The sequence below is a fragment of the Microtus ochrogaster genome, chromosome 10 (assembly GCF_000317375.1).
Source record: "Microtus ochrogaster isolate Prairie Vole_2 chromosome 10, MicOch1.0, whole genome shotgun sequence".
Taxonomy (NCBI): domain Eukaryota; kingdom Metazoa; phylum Chordata; class Mammalia; order Rodentia; family Cricetidae; genus Microtus; species Microtus ochrogaster.
Genome location: NC_022016.1, coordinates 22,327,263 through 22,343,151, shown reverse-complemented (window position 1 = coordinate 22,343,151; position 15,889 = coordinate 22,327,263). Strand labels below are relative to the sequence as shown.

At 39.6% G+C, this 15,889-nt stretch overlaps 1 protein-coding gene across 1 annotated transcript in view; it reads left to right on the top strand.

Moving 5' to 3' along the window:
- Bnc2 (basonuclin 2) overlaps nucleotides 1-15,889 on the top strand; it is a 288,056-nt gene that overhangs the window by 20,282 nt on the left and 251,885 nt on the right. The window lies entirely within an intron of this gene.

Sequence of the window (15,889 nt, the reverse complement as noted above, 5' to 3'; positions counted from 1 at the left end):
TACTCTAATATGTATATATTCCATACTTTCTTCATCCATTCTTCCATTGAAGGGATCGGGGGAGGGGGAGGGAAAAGGGAGGCTGTGGCAGGGAGGAGGCAGAAATCTTTAATAAATAAATAAATTAATTATAAAAAAGAAATGATGTGGAAAGAAGTAGAAAGGGGGAGGGAAGAGATAAATTAATAAGTGAGTTCCAGGTGTTTGTTTCTAATTGCTCAAATCTCAAACATAATAGAAATTAAAGAAGAATGTTTCCCATAAGGAATGCATCAGTGCCATTTGGGTATCAGCTGAAACTGCATTCATGGTGCCCAGACTTAGCATATGTTCTATTTTTTATTCACCTAGGAATTACAGAATTCAGTATGATCATTATGATTTTTAAAAACTGTTTCAAGCTGTTTAAGTTATTCAGGATCAAGAAAATTTGGGGATTAGATCTGACTGTAAAGTATAGTTAGCCTATACTCAAGGATTCCTTTCCTTAAGGGAAATGGAAAGAAAAGCCTTGCTCGAAGAGAAGAAACATCTCACTGCAAAAGTAATGTCTCAAGTATATGGGCCAGTGGTGAAGCACGATTATAAAACAGGATATTATAGTTGATCTAAGTAATTTGCTATATGACTGGTCATAGCCTACTTAATAGAGTCTATTTGGAGATCCAAGTTTTTCTTGACTACAGTAATTAGAGATAACCTGTTTTTAATATGTTTGGACAAAATGATAAGTTAGAGCATTTTAACTTGTTTGTAAAATTCACTAATAATTTTAAATGCTGAGATGTTGTATGCAGTTGATTGGAAATTATGAACTGTAAATAAACTTTTTGCACTTGCTTTCACTTAAAAAAATCCAAAGGAAAAAAATGCATGGTGATTTTGTCATTAGGCATCTACTTTTAGGTACTAGCCGTTTTTAAATAAATATGACATTACTTTTTGGGTCATTTGAACCCTCAGTAGTGACTACATAAAGGTAAACATCAGATGTTGCCAGCAAAGGTGAGTAGTTGTTCTGGTATTCATGTATCTTAAATGTTGACTTTTAAAATGTACCTTCAAGACATACACTGTTTTTATGTTAGGGTCCATTTTTACTTAAGTACATGATAGATAGCTCTAGCAAGAAAGTGTAAAAGTGTTAGCATGTGAAGGTTCAGTGTGCATGTTGAGCCGAGAGGTGGTTTTTAGGGGCATCCTTTCTGGGCTGCAAGAAGAATGGGGTTGGTTGGAAACCCATACAGCAGTCTTATCCATCACTGTGTGAGACTAGGGAATCAGTTTGAAACTGGTTACTTAGATTTTGTTTTAAATTATGAAATTGAGTTTCCTTTGCTTCACAGTTAGATTTAACTGGAATATTCAAATCTGTATTTGGAAGTAAAAATTGCTATCCATTGCCATTCATGATATAAATTTATGAAATATATAAGCACACACACATATCTTTAAATATCTGTTCGTAGAGCACTTGCCTTTTCTTTTGCAGCAGTTTCTACAAACTTCTGGAATAGTTATGAAAGTTCAGAGATCAACCGTTACCTAAAAGGCCCATGTGGAGGCAATGAAAATGAAGCTGGGAGAGTGGGTCTGCTGGGCCTGTGGTAGACCAGAAAGCTCATCTCCTAACCACTAAGGTGGCAGCTCTGGGTCCAGAGAATTGTTGCCAGGTGAGAATGCAGGCCCCCTGCTTGCCAGATCACCCATTTTTCTTTAATGAGAAGCCAGAAATACAAATTTTATATGAAATCTCCTGATTTTGAAATCTTGGCAACATATTAAAATATTTTAAAAACTGTGTGGTCCAAACAAAACTCATCTGCAGGCTATATTCAGCCACTGGCTGCCAGATAGAAACCTCTGTTTTAGATAATATTTTAATGGATGAAGATAATAGTTTCATTGCATGTGATCATTCATCATGGGAATTCCCCACTGGGATGAACTTAGTTCAGTTTTTTTTCCCTGCAATTAAAGCAAGTAAGTTTAGTAAATATATTTCTGCTTTTAGTTATTTTGATGTGTAGCCTTTTTCCTTATGATCCATATTCAGAGGAAAAATCAAATTCATGGACAGAATAAGAATAATACAGTTATTTTAATATAAGTAGGGATATAAGAAATTTAGAGTTAGGGAGAAATAGGAAATTTCTATGTTCTGAAGAGGATTCCATGATTTGTGTCAGAAACTGATACAGGTGAAAAACTGAGTTCAACTATAATAAGGAGCTTTTCATATCACCTTCAAGCTGTGATTTCTTGGCCCTGAGTCTTTGTGGGATTGCTATAATTTAGCAGCCTCGTTGATTATGATGTCACGAGGAGGAGATGGACCTCAAGGGGGAAAACTTCCCCATACTAATTCGTGCAAGGCCAATATTATATCCCTGCTTTAAAAAAGCATCATTTATATTGTATAAGATGAGGTTTCCAATGTCAAGCTATATTTTTTGAAGGGGCTCTTTAAAAGAAATAATCTACTCATCACTGAAATTCTCCAGGCAAATCAGATATCAACATTTTCAACAGAACAGGTAATTAATTGGTTTGGGTTTCAAAATGAAGGTCATCGTGTTATTGATTTTTGTGGGAACAAGAAACAAGAGCATCTTGTTAAGATGATCTGCAAATAGGACCTAGGTGTGCCTAGGGTTCTGCCCTGGGTCGTGTTGATCACTGTTACTGGACAGAGTCAGAAGGCTACCAGAAGGGAACCTTTTCTGTAGGAAACACATAAGCTCTTGCATCCAAAACTGCAGGAAAGACATGGATTGGATCAAAGACCAGGTATTAACACTTACTAGTCTTCTAGTAAGTCAGGTATCTCAAATGAAGAGTAGGCGCAGCGTGTAGTATCTGCCAGTGTGTTGGAGAGAGGCTGGGATGCTGTGCTCATGAAGTCCTGCATCAACATATCTGTGACGAAAACTTTGAGAAGCCTTTTATTTGAGAATAGATTAAATGTCTTTAATGCAAGGAGAGAGAGAAGGACTTGAATACAAGGGGAGAGTGGTAAAGGGCAGAGCAATTGGGAGATAAAGTAACCTGCCCCTTTGGATACTACTAAGTGTTACAAAGTAACATTTATGTTGCATGTTTGATAGATCATTTGTCATTCCCTGGGTCAGGCATTTTAAAGCCGTCCTTTCTCTCTCTGCTGTGTTTTTATTTTCTGAGAAAAGTGTAATGATGTTTTAGTTATGCTAACCAGGTGGGAGATACAATGCTGCTTCCTCTTAGAGTTCAAAGTAGAAGTTTCCCTAAAATGGTGCAACGAAAGGGCAGACTTTCTGTTCTGAATACCCTGGAGCTGTTAATGCAGTCATTTCCAAGTTGCTGTTCTTCTGTGTAGGCATGACAGTGGCACCAACCTTCTACATTAAGACTTAACATTCCAGAGAACCATTTCAGGTTTATTATGAGCTTCAAAGTCTGCTCCTCACTAAGAGAGTATCAAGTTTAAGCATGTCACTTTGCCATAGTCACAGTTAGCTTTTTTGAATCAAAACGTGTCTTTTCATGACTGATTATCTCCAGGTGACACAGTTCCTTACAGAGTCCCTTTTTTGACCCACTGTTGCTGCCCTTTTGAATTTTGTAGACAGATCCTTTGGGTCACTATCCATGAATGCACAGGTCATAACTGCTTTTTAGTTCTGGGACAATACCAACAGCGTTTTCTTTAACTCTTGATCCTAGAATTCATGTCTTTGAAATACCACTCTCCACCCCCCTCAATCCCCCACCCCACCCCTGTTGGGATTTGACAGAAGTGTAGCTGGGGTGGAAAAGAACATGTAAAGTTGTTGCCGTTGGGTTGATGGATAAAGGGCTAATAATAAGAGGAAGCCCGTGGGATTGCTCAGCCTTATCTCATGGTGGGCCCTTCTCTTCTCAGAGAAAGGAAGTCCCTGTTTGCTGAGTAGTAAAGGTACATTCCCTTTTGCAGCCTCCTGGTTTTCAGTTCCTATCCAAGTTAGTAAAGTGTTCCTGTCTGTGCCTTGCATCTCAGAGATGAAACTTGACAGACTAGTCAGCATTGTGAAGGTCACCCTAAAGCTGTTGGCAGGATACACTGCCATTCATTGCTGAGCAATGAGAATGCTACTATAGCGGTTAACTGGGTGTATTAGGTTGTGTGCCTTTCTCAGAATACTAAACTATCTATTTAGTGTTTTTAAACACTTGATAAGTGCCCATTCACAGACTGTCTCAGGTGCATTTTTTTAAGAAATCTTAATGATATTAAAATACCAGTGCTTTGTCCACAGGATGGATAATTTATGCAGGACATGTTTCTAGTGCATTGTTTTGCTTTTGTGAAACAACTTTTAAATTATTCTCATCTATTAGAGTTTTCCTTTTGTGTGAAGATTCTGATGTTCCAGAAAGTTTTAAAATTCAAGTTTTTTGTTTATTTACAGTTTACCTTATAGTGTTCAGTATCTTCCAGGCTTTTGTCTTTTATAAGGGGGAATTAGAAAGTATTATTTTTGATACTGTTCCTCACAAATACCAAATGTAGAAATTACATTTTTTGGTATTGGATTTTAGCTTTACACATAGTACCACCCATCTCTTCACATCATTAAATTTAACAATTTGCTCACTAAAATGCCACTTAAATTATAACCAGAACTGTAAAAGAACAGTTCTGTGATTGCTCTCTTTAAGGAGGGGACTGCACTTGAAATAGCTTTGGTTTGAATGCTTTAACTGATTTTGTGGTCCACAGATAACATCTCTAGCTTGGCTCTCATCTAAAAGTAGGTAAAGATCTAAAGTGCTAAGATGCCTGTGAAACCATTAATTATTTTCACATATGCATGTATTTGAGACTAATTACTTTCTCGAATGTTTGATTAGCCAGGTATCTTCCATTCCCTGGTTCCATTTGTTTTCATCACATTGAGTGAGCCATCCAGGCATGTAAGGTTACTTCTTTGGTGTCAGAACAAGGAAGTGAAGACCCAGGGAAATACCTTAAATTAACCTTCTGAATCTCGGACTGGAACAGTCTCTGTCCTGCCTCTCTTTTGTGCTTCTGGTTACTTGTTTCTTATGGATCTGAACAAGTATACCAAGAGTGGCATATATCCCCTCTCTAAAATAATGGGACAAAAATCAGTCATCAAATAATTTTTGTTGCAGTAATTCAACAGTAAAGAAAAGGCATGAAACCAAAATATTTCAAATAGAGTGGCTAGCACTGAATCCAGACACTGGGTAGTATTTGGAAACAAGACATAGTGATAGAGTTTGTGTCGAAGGAAGTTTTCTATATGTATGCATACTTATCTTACATTAGTAATTACTTCATTTCTTTCCTAGTTGACCCATTCTCCAGACCTTTAAAAAGCCTTTTAAGTGGATGTAAATTCCATTTTAATTAGACCAGTGCAATCTAATACTGCAACTAGCCTGGAATGGGGCAAAAAAAAAAAACAAAAAAAAAAAAAAAAAAAAAAAAAAAAAAAAAACCATGCTTAATACAACCCAAATCAACCATATCCAGATAATTCCCCTGGTCTTTGTAACAGTCCTTTCTCCACCCCCACAATTAAATGACCCCGTTAGTTTCAGATTCAACAAGACATTTAAGGTTCATTTTAAAAAAATGATCATCTTTTAGAGGATTCTTTTTGCTCTTGCTTTTTTCTTTCTTCCTCTTGCCACACAGCTGTCACTGGTCTAAGAGAAAGCGTGGGGGAGGGGAAGAGGAGGAAGCCCTGTTCAAATCGTGTCACGTAGCACTAATTCATCTGCTCTCATTAGAAGGAGCGAGGGACAGCAGTGATGGCCAAGAGCTGCACTCCACACATGACACGCGCACAGTTTGGGGAATAGAAAATTGCTTTCTCAGGAAGCCCAGCCAATTAAGGACTTGACCATATTGAATGTCAAGTGTTAATTTAGGTTTTTCTTCATTTTCCCAGTAGTAATGTGGGTCCTGTGATGAGCAAATACATGTCAAGTAAAAGTTGATTGCATGAAGGACCTGGGTATCACATGTCACTGACAAGTCGCAAATGTACTGAAGTCTTTTAACCCCTTAGGTGAGTGTGGTGGGGGAGGGGAAGAGAAGGGGGTTAATGGCACCATAATGATACACTAGATAGGTGTGCGGTCCTAGCTTGGATTGTGCGGTCCTAGCTTGGATGGATAGACAGGAATGGTAATTGATGCAAAACAAACAAACAAGCAAACAATAAATAAAAAAACAAATTAGGGATTGGTCTAATCTTATTCTGTGGATACAGTGATTCTCAAAGGCACACGCGTGTGGTATTTCCTCATTCCACATGTACTGTTAAGAATAGTAGCGCCTTATCGCCTAAGATTTTTATGAAAAAGAGAAAAGAAAATAGCATACTCTGTGGTCTTGATTCAGGACATTTCTGATTATTTATCTGCTTTGAAGTAAATAAAAAATCATCAAATAACTATATTATTTTGGATATTTTGGCTCACTGCAGCTATAAAGTTTCTGGCTAAATGCTCATTGTTTTAGTGTCTAGTATTCATTTAAAAATTAACTGGCTGATACTGTCATAAAAAGATAAAAAACTGAAAAGAACGTTTGTTTTCTGGCCCAAGTGAGATGGTATTTAGCCAAAATAAGTTGGTGGAAGGGCTGTCCTTGCCTTTCGTTCCTTTTTTTTTTGTGCCCGGTTGTAGAAGGGGAAAAGAGTCCGGCTTCAGTGGCTGAAATAATGTTCCTTTCTTCCAGCTAAACACTGAAGGTTGTCCGTCACGCACAGCATCTCATTTCCATTCATCAGCATTCATTTCCATGGGAATATCCTCAATACAAGAAAGTCTGTTTCTGTTGTGATTGTACAGTAGCAAATAAAAATACCCCTATAGCTGGAAACACTGCTGGGTGTGGAGTGGGAAATCTGAATGAAAAGTCAGAGCAGTCACCTGGGAAAATATGCAGAAACACCTCTCCCTTCATGTCTCTCAAGATAAGATCTTTAAACACTTTCTTGAAATGTACCCGTTTCCATGGATTGTAAAATTATAAACAGACTTGCCTTTGCATATTGACAATGCTTATTATACCTTGGAAAGGTAAGTCAGATAACACATGGATCTGGGCAGCAGGAATTACTGACAGTCTTTCTGTGTCTGGGGTTAGAAGCTGCTATCATTGTATCGAAATTTATAGTACATGTTTATAGTATAGTGTAGCATCTCAGGAATCCAGTGTTTCATAGAGTAAGTTTTCCTTAAGAAATAAAAGGCTCGTCCAGGTAGGTTCTCTCCTCCCAGACAGGATGTGCTTGGTTCTCTCTTCACATCCCCTTTTGATAAGCGCCATCTATGAAATTCTGGTGGCACTGAAGAGCACTGTTTAATCACAGTCTCTTCTGTCAGCAAACTTCTCTTCCTCTGGGTGTACTGAGAGACATAAGTAAGTTTCCGTAAAGTAAATTCTGTTGATGGCAGCTCAGGTTGCTGATTCAAGTTATTCCTTTCTTCGTGTCACTTTTGACGGATGGCACCTAGTGCAATCAACCACAGGCCAGGAGAGCCTTCCTTGGTTGCTTTAGTTGCTGGACCATGGGTTTCTTCCCCCTCCTCCCTTGACCTTCCTTCAGGAGCTCACTCCTCCCTGCAGTCCTCACCGAGATTTGAGCCAAAACGGGTGGGGGGGGGCGAAGGGGGGAGGAGTGTTGTCCCCAGGACAGGCTTCCCTAAACCTCCAGTTTCCCAGCGGTGAAAGCAGAATCTGCCTCCCTTTGCGTGTGTTTTTGATAAATTTAAGGAGTCAAATCGCTGACACAGATAGATAATCCAAGTGTATAGGGTGAAGAGTTATAAATTAACACATTATTCCCTCTTAATGTGAAATACTTGAGAATGCATTTTCTCAGTCCCCTGACATCCACCCAGTGAGGGCTCTCATTGTACTTTTCAAGTGGCATTGATTTGTTAAAGCGCTGAATTAGCATCTCCGGCCAGCTGCCCGTCCTGCTGTAGTGTCAAGGGGCTCCAGTCCCTCCTGTCTCCAACAACCACCCCTTTTATTTCAGCTCCCCGGCATGATTCCTCTACTCCTCTCCCCTAGCTCTCATTCTTTCTTGCCCTCCTGTCGTTTCCTGTCTGCTTTTCTCTCTGACTTTTCGTGTCCAGCAGCACCCTTTTTATTACTTCTCCATCTCTCTTGTCCACACCTCTCCTTTCCTTTGCTACCTCTGAGGCTTTCTTACATTCAGTAGTAGAGTCTGTAACTGCGTGTGCGTGCGTGCGTGCGTGTGTGTGTGTGTGTATGTGTGTGTGTTGATTTAACCAGTCACTGGCTTGAGGTGAAGTCTTGAAGAAAATGAATTAAAATATGTGGTTTGTTTGTAAAATAATATGTGCTTTTTGTAGGAGAAGCTGGTGAGAAAAATCTCATTTATTTTGGTTTCTAGAATTCAAAAGGTACCATAGAAGCTTTGAACAGATCTTTAAATGCCATTTAATGTGATAAAGTTTTCTATTTCAAGGAAAATGGAAATTGCCAACTTTTCTTTTTTTAATCATTTCTCGTGTCCTTACTAAAATAATTCTGTAAAATTTCATGATACTTTTAAACTTCTTGCATCCCAGTGAGTGTGTGTGTGTTCAGCAGCACCTGTGTGTGCAGATGCATGTGCCTGTGTGTGCAGAAGGTAGAGTTTATGTCTGATGTCATCCTCAGTCTCTCTTCTGTCATTGAACCCTTAGCTTATGTTTTCTGCTGGCCAGCAAGCTCAGGAATTTTCTTCTTTGCCTTCCCAGTGCTAGGTTTATAGGTTCACTGCACAGCTTTTTATGTGCCTGCTGGTAAACCAAACTCAGCTACTCCTGTTTGTGTGGTCATCCTCCTTGCGTGTCAAGTGTGACTTCTCTTTGGTTTGACTTACTTGTTTTCAGGGTCTGTGTTATTTTAGTCACAGTTGCTTTTGTCATCAGCACATTTTCATGCAAAATAAGTTTCATTTTGATATTTATAGCAATTTATGATTATCTAATATGTAACATAGTAAATAGATGATAAAATTTTTTGGAAATAAGATTGCTTACTCTTCGTTTACTGATGGGCTTCAAATTCCAGAGTGTTTCAGAAGTTTTATGTGGGGGATGATGGAGATAATGACAGGTGTCTTATGTACGGATCCACAGACATGGGTTCATTTCTTTCTTTAGATATTAGTCCCTGGGCCACTAAGATGGCCCAGCAGGTAAAGGTGCTTGCCTCCAAGCCCAGTGGCCTGAGTTTAATCCCCAGGACACACAAGATAGTAAGAGGATTGGTTCTTACAGGTTGTCCCCTGACCGTTGCTTCTGTGATTTGTGGGCATATACAAATGTATATGATAAATGAATGGAAATGTATTTTAGATATTGGTGTCAAACACTTTGGGATCACTGTGATTTTTTATTTTGATGTAAGCAGAAAATTATGCCTGCCGGACGGGACTTAGACATTCTCTTCTGTAGTTGTACTCTTATGGCTTCATATGACTCTGTCTCCAGCTTCAAATTGATTACATTATAAGCAGACTTTGAATTTATTGATACGAAATCAAATGCCATGGAAAAAATCAAGTATCTTTATTGCTGAATTTCATAAAGTCTGAACTTGATCTTGTTTGACTCCATATTTATATTTTGGAGTGGAATACTTCACACAATTTTGATAACATTTGCTTCTGTGTTGGATTGATTTCCCTCTGTTCAAATATGATTTCTTCTTTTTAAAAGAAGATAATTTTTGTCTTTCTCTGTGGAGTTGGCATGGCCTAGCTAAGGTGAAGGGATTACAATGACTTTTCGAAGCTTGATAATGTCTGTGTAAAGGAACGGAAAAGAAAAAGGTCTTTTAACTAGGGCTTAGGGCTAATTCCAGCTACTAAGGAGACAAAAATTACACTAAAGAGGACTCGGTGGCTTCTTTTCCTATGTGCATGTTAACTTGCTTTGAGATCGTTATTTTGTATTTTAGGGTATTCTCTTAAAAGGAGTAAATGTTCTTCATTTGTTGCTACAGAGGGGGCCTGACCTCACTGCAGGGTAAACAGTGGGGCAGCTGCCTTCTGCAGGGAGCATCTCTGCTCACCCGGCTGCAGTGCTGGCTCAAAAGGAAGAGGACTTTCTACCTCTCAGAACTGCTCTGACTACAAGAGGAAGGTGACAAATCGGCAGGATAAGTTTGAAAGCAAAAATGTTACTCAAGAAAACAATATGCATGATCAAAAGGGTTAAGAAAAAGATCCCCAAAACCTGTTCTGAAAGGTACCCTATAGTGGTGAGAATAAGGTAAGAGTAACAGAAAGAGTGTTAGGGAAAAATGATGTTTTGCATGTGCAAGTTTATAGGCTCTGTTAACATTCCTGTGATTTATTGTAAATCTGTATTGATTGTAAGGCATTGAGATCTACACTGATGCTAGAATAAGTTTAAAATGCAGGCATGTGGCTCACTGTTGAAACCCTTCCCTAGAACGCCTGAGGCCCTGGATTTCATCCTTAGCTCTGAGATGAACACTTACAAACATACATTGGTAAACTCCTCAGATGATTTTATATTTACTATTTATGCATCTTAACCATGCTGATGTTTGAGCCCAGGGTTTTGCTATGGCAACGTTAGATGCTCAGTCACTGTGCCACACCCTAGCCTACTGCTTATGACTTAAAGTTCTTATTAGGTGCAGGCGTGTTTTGTGGTGAGTCTTTTTTTTTTTGAGGGGGGGTTGCTAGTAATGAATCATGAAATTTTGTTTTAAATCTGGTATAGTTTTGCTTGTGTAGTGATAATACTTTAGCTACATGAAACAGTTAACTGCCTGTTTTAGAATTCTTCACCTTTGAATTTTTCTCTAAAATTATCAGGAGACGTCAGAATTATTTCTGTTTTGTATTTTGTAAGTCTAAATTAAATGTCACTTAAATGTGGAAGAACTGGCACCTCCGATAAGTAGTCCCCAAAGCAAGGGATCACGTCAGTAATCATAACCTAATTATGAATGCAAAGTGGTTTGTTTTTTAAAAAGTATAAAACAAACAAAGGAAAGCGAGCCCCGCAGCAACTCCCAGCATTATCTAAGCCGGAGGAAGCATCCTTCTGCGAAGCCAGAGGACCTTGAATGGTAGCAGTAATAAGAGAGGACCCTGGCTTCTGCCCAAGGACTTGTTGCAGGGGAGCCACAAATGGCCTGCTCAGTGTGTGGCTGTACAGAAGTTCCAGGGTGACACATGCCTCCCAAGCCAGTCACAATGCAAGAGGTCAGGGGTCATGTTCAAGGGCAGGGTGTTTCTGGATAAGGCTGAGGAAGCAGAGGTGGCCCCTCTGTGCTCAGTGTGTGGGTCTGTGGACTCCTTTCCCGTCAAAGCTGGCCCGGCGTGGCCAAAAAGCGGTTCCTTGGCAGGGTTTAATGGCAGGATGATGTAGTCTGTTGTGACTAGTGCATTCCTTTCAGGTTAAACTAGGGAAATGGCATTGTGTTAAAATTCCAAGTCGCATGAATGTTTTATTGCCACAGTGCATTTAGCCCTCCAGGGGAGTGTGTGTGGCAGAGGTGGGGTGGGGGTGGGGGTGGCTTGGAGACTCAGGAACTATCAGAAGAACACTTCCCTTGGAAAATTTTACCCATCAGCATGAAGCTGATTTGCTGTGATGGTCACTTAGGAGGGTTTCACTTTTTCTTAAACTGTGGCTGTTTAAAGTCTTGCAGTCCGGACAATTAACAGCTGAAGAAAATATGACAAGACACACAGAGAGAGGCTGGGAGATAGAGAGGAGGAATGAGCGAGCCAGAAAGGAGCTGAGCTGCCTTCTTGTGTAAACTGCCCAAGCCAGGGGCCCCTCCTGGCCGCCATCCCTGTCCCCCTTTCCCCAGGCTGTTTTGCTGTCTGCCTGAAGGCCAGCGGGACTGATCTGTTAACCTTGCTCCACTGACTGGGAGGCCTCTACAGCTCATGGTACTGTATGTTACCATTACTCCTTCATTCCTTTCCCCGGCTCTTCCCCCTCCCCTCAACCGTTTCTCTACAGCAACGGTTTATATTAGTCAGAGGGATACAGTTTTGGAATGCAAAAGGTCTGAGTTTAAAACAAAACAAATTTAAGGATGTTCTTCTGCCCTCCTGCTCCTGCATATTCCCTCTCTCTCCCTCCCTCCCTCTCTGTCTCCTCTATCACCCCTCCCCCCAATTTAGAAGGGTTATCCTTAGCCATTCTGACTCAGTTTCAGCCAGAGGTTTCCATTGTGATTTAAAACCAGGAATTCTGGAAATTGGGCAGTTTAAACAGGAGGTTATCAGGGTTTGGAGTCTCAGGAAGGAATAGTGCTATGAAGACAGGCATGGAGCCTTGGGTTTAGAGTAGGGCAGGTCTCACTATGGTCTCAGATTTTGCAGACTGACCTCCTGTGCACCTTCAAGGGATATCTCAGCCTCATTTCTTGCTACAGTTACTAAAGGCCCCTATGATTTGACTTCACTTGTAATTGGGTATATCACAAATAACACTCAACTACTTCTTGATCTGATTCGGGTGAGTTTATAACAGATTAAAATGTGCCCCGATTAAACAGTTCCTCTGGCGATGTACCTTTGTAAAGCCATACATGTTTCTAATTGTTTCCCTGCAAACAGAAGTATGTATTATCTTAAAAAAAGACATCATAATAATTTGAGCTTTAGTTTTGAACTGCCCGTTTCTCTGTATTTTTAGTTGTTGATACTTTGTTTCCTTGCTCCTGTGAAATGTTGTATTCCCTTCTATAGAAGTGCATTTATGAATACTTCAGGGAGTGTGTGTGTGTGTGTGTGTGTGTGTGTGTGTGCATTTGTGCACTTTACTACCTAAAAGGAGAGACTTGTACAGTTGCTAAACCAAGAGGATTTTCCTCTGATGAACTACTACTTGAAAAAGGTACGTAACAGAAATTTAATGTGATATTATACAGAAGAATAAAGCCTGAGTAGGCCAGTATGCTCTATTTATATAGAATTTTAAGTGCACCATTTGTGCACGTCTATAAAATGATTTTTGTCAAGACAGACCTCCTGAGTTTAATCTGATTAGTGGTGTTTGTATGATGGTTGGTTCTTTTTAAACAGATATATTGACATTGTTTATGGGAAGTCTTAAAACAACAAGCAGTCAACTTTACAACAAAATCAAGATTTATATGCGGACTTGACGTGTCAAATTTAAGACATATTCATAAATGTTTTCCTATACTCTTGACGATGCCCACAGAATTATTTCCTCCTACTCTTATGTTCTCTCTCAGGTGACAGTGGGGTTTGGGTGATTCTTGTCCCCTGTTGGGAATTTTAAAATGGGATTTTTAAAAAGAATGTTATATTATGTTGGTATTTACTTTTTTTTCCTGTTTTATTTCTTATGATCAATTTCAAAGTTTTTTTTCTAGGTTGTAAAGATAAAAGTGCCAAATAGCCTATTGTGTATATTTAGATTATCTGGAAATATAGTTGGTTATCCTAATCATGGGAGTAGTTTTTAAAAATTATGAAAAGGATGTGCTAATTTTGTTCAATCCTTTACAACTTGATCTATTAAAAGTTTCCTTTCATTTTCCAAGAAGAATGAAATTATTCCAATATTAAATCTCTCTAATAAGGACATTTCAGCCAAGTCAGGATAGTTTTTTTTTCCAATTCAAATTTCATTAAAATAATCATTTTTCTCTGAGCATATTTTTGTCCCCTTAGTCATTCATGTTTCCTATTGAGAACATCCTGGGATATGATTGGTCCTGAATTCAGATGCTCTGGTTGTCCTGCCATTCTTGAACCTTGTGACCTCATAAACACTGACCTCCTTTTCTTCTAGTCTGTCTGTATCTGGGACTTTGAACCAGGGTCTCACACTATTGCTCAGACAGGTCTCAGAATCAGATCTTCTACCTCTGCGTCCTAGGATGGCAGATTCCCAATACACGTTTTCTTAAAGTAGATTCATTCACTCATTCACTCACTCATTCATTCATTCAGTGCTTGATTCAGTGGCCACTTGCGTGTCAGGCAGCCCTTCCACCACTGAGTTGTCTTTGGTTCTATAGTGGAAGGAGACTGACCTTGAGGAAGGGAGAGGTTGCAGTCTGTAATAGGTTCTTCATAATCTGGAGTCCTTTGAGCCGTCTGGTGGCTTTGGTCCCTAGGGAAGCGTGACTGTTCAGAAACAATGGAGAAAGGGGATAAGTTTAAGGAAAACATTTACATTTCTCCATTTACCTGTGGGAAGGGAGATAACAGACCTTCTGGAAGCAGTGTTTTCTGCCCTACTATCTTGCCAAAGAAACTATGTTCTCTATTAGTCCAAGGTTTTACTGCTGGGTAACCACTGTGCCAGACAGACCTTCGTGAAGATGCAAAGTGAGCTCAGTCTTTTTGTGACACCCATTAGAACCGATCCTACTGGGCCTGGTTTATCTGTGTGTCCTTCGTCCTAACTGTCTGCTTTGAATTAGGCTTCTTGTCATGTATTCATTACCACTTAATTGTAGAGCTTAAAATGATTTTAGTAAGACTTTAGCCTTTCCTTTGTCTTACAAAAATTACTTGTAATCATGGGATTAAGATCATATAAAAGCTAATGCTGTTTATGTTTATGTAAAATTAAAATAGTAACAAGCAACGTGCGTGTGTTTGTTGGTATTTTTATTTTATATATTTCAGCAATGCTCTAATTGGTGACTAAAAGTCATGCTTTTTTTCTTAACTGGTGTTTGTCCCTGGTTTATGTTTCAGTTTTAAAAATTGTTTCTTATTACTGTGTCTCAGATATTCTCTGACCAGCATTATTATTTCCCCTAAGAACTGGTTTCTTTAGCCCCACAAGGTTTGAGCACCTCATCTTGATCCCGGTTTGCTTTGGCCTGTTTATGAGCATTACAGGGAAGGATTGTTGTCACGTATTTTCTCTTGGCTCGTGACACGCTGCTCACATTAGCTCATTGTATAGACTTCAGACAGCATCAAAAAAAAAAAAAAGAAATCTCTGTTATCATTTTATAGGGAAAAAAAGGAAAGTCTAAAATCTATACTCAGCAAGACTAACGTCAGAGCCTTTGCGTTCTTCCTTTCCTCTTTACTGAGTCTGTTTGTCTTTGGATGGTCAGGGTTAATCACTTGTTCAAGTTAGGCATTCCTTATCTGGGCTAGGTATTAGAAAAATGGGAGCATGTCAGTTGTAGAAATCACCCTCACCCTTTCTTCCTATTGTTTTCTTTGAATTTATTCTTCTCTCATACAATACATCCCAGCCACAGTTTCCCCTTCTTCTATTACTCCCAGCTCCACCCTTCTCTCCCTCAGATCCTCTTCTCCTCTATTTCCCTTCAGAAAAGAGCAGGCCTCCCAGGGAAAACAACCAGAAAGACTAGGCACAAACTCTTTTATCAAGGCTGGGCGAGTCAACCCAATAGGAGAAAACAGGTCCCAAGTGCAAGCAGAAGAGTCAGAGACACCCCCACTGCCATTGTTATGAGTCCCACAAAAACCCCAAACTAAACAACTACAACAGAGGACCAAGTGCAGACCCATGCAGGTGCCCTGGTTACAGCTGAGCCCCTGTGAGCCCTGCTTGGTTACTTCTGTGAACTATGTTCTCTTGGTGTCTCAACCCCTCTGACTCATGGTCCTTCCTCCCTTTCTTCTGTGAGGTTCCTTGCCTAGTGGTTGGCTGAGGGTCTATGCATCAGCTGTCAGAGGAAGCCTCTCTGAGGATGATTGGGCTAAGAACCCATCAATGAATATAGAAGACTATCATTAGGAACCATTTCATTGACTTTTTTTTCCAGTTGTGTTTGGTTCTACCCTAGGTCCCTGGACCATATTTTCTGCTCCTGGGCATCCAGGCAATGTTGAGCGTGGGTTCCCTT